The 1468-nt window shown below is 41.1% G+C and overlaps 1 pseudogene; it reads left to right on the forward strand.

The window, feature by feature from the left end:
* The first annotated feature begins 366 nt into the window (after positions 1–366).
* On the forward strand, positions 367–1248 carry LOC110288209 (annotated as a pseudogene).
* The last annotated feature ends 220 nt before the right edge of the window (positions 1249–1468 follow it).

Consider the following 1468-nt stretch of genomic DNA (forward strand, 5'->3'; position numbering starts at 1 on the left):
TACACACACACACACACACACAGAGAGAGACAGAGAGAGAGACAGAGACAGAGACAGAGACAAACAGAGAGACAGAGAGACAGAGACAGAGAGACAGAGAGAGAATTAAACAAGACAATTTTGCTAGTGTAAAGCTCAAAAGTATTTCTTTTAAATTTTAGATTAAATACCAGCTCTCAAACTCCCCTCTCTGAACACTCAAAATATCCTAGAGACCACAGGAAGAAGGGCAAGTTTCAGGGACCTAACCTGCAACATTACCTGTCTCTGTCCCTGCTTTGTTGACTCCAGAATATGCTATTGTGCAAAATGTGCTGTCCAGACCCATGTCTAGAATTGTAGCAACTTCCTCCAAAAAGTGTTTGTATCCTGGATACATGTTTTTCTACCTAGAAAGAAAGAAATGGTTTTGAAGTATATTAATAAAGTAAATAAAATCTCTCTCTTTATGACTGTGGTCGGTACTCTGGGGAACATGCTTGTTTCTGTGAATTATACTTTCAGTTATTGGGGAAGTTCTGAGAAGAAACCCATATACCTTATTCTGATCCATCTGGCTTTTACAAACATCCTAATCCTTCTTGCCAAAGGATTGCCAAAGACTATTTTAGCATTTGGATTGAGAAATTTCTTAGATGATATAGGCTGTAAGATCATTGTTTACCTGGAGAGGGTGGCCCGGGGCCTCTCCATCTGCACCAGCAGTTTCCTCACTGTGGTCCAGGCCATCATCATCAGTCCCAGAGCATCTGGGTGGAGCAGACTCAGGCCAGAGTCTGCATGGCACATCCTTCCATTCTTCTCATCCTTTTGGATACTCAATGCTTTAATCAGTAAAAACCTTATTCATTCCATTAGAAGTACAAGTCTGAATATATCACAACATATAAATTATGAGAATTCTTGCTATTTTACAGTAGAAAATCAGGAAATAAAATGGATTTTTCTTATCCTCATGGTCCTGAGAGATGCATTGTTTCAGGCTGCCATGGGAGGCGCCAGTGGCTACATGGTATTTCTTCTCCACAAGCACCACCAGCATGTCCTATACCTTCAGAACTTCAAGCTTCTCTACAGAACTCCTCCTGAGCTGAGAGCTGCTCACAGTGTCCTCCTTCTGATGCTCTGTTTTGTTTTCTTCTACTGGACAGATTGTGCCTTTTCTTTGATTATAAGCATCTCTTCAAAGGACAACACCCTGATGATAAATACTCGAGAATTTCTGACCCTTTGTTATCCAACTTTTAGCCCCTTTGTGCTGATTCACAGGGACAGGCTTCTGGTTAAATTTTGGCATGCTCAGTGGGAGAAATTAGTGAATGTCTCTGATTTATATGTCCAAAAGTGTAGTGAGCCACAATGGGAACCTTTGCGGTTAAAGACTATTAAGAAATTACAGTCAGCAGTAAAGACAACTGGGCCCCACTGCACCTTACACCTTAAAGGTTTTGGATGTAGTAGCAAGCCA

Source organism: Mus caroli, unplaced genomic scaffold, assembly GCF_900094665.2.
Source record: "Mus caroli unplaced genomic scaffold, CAROLI_EIJ_v1.1 scaffold_6940_1, whole genome shotgun sequence".
Lineage (NCBI taxonomy): Eukaryota > Metazoa > Chordata > Mammalia > Rodentia > Muridae > Mus > Mus caroli.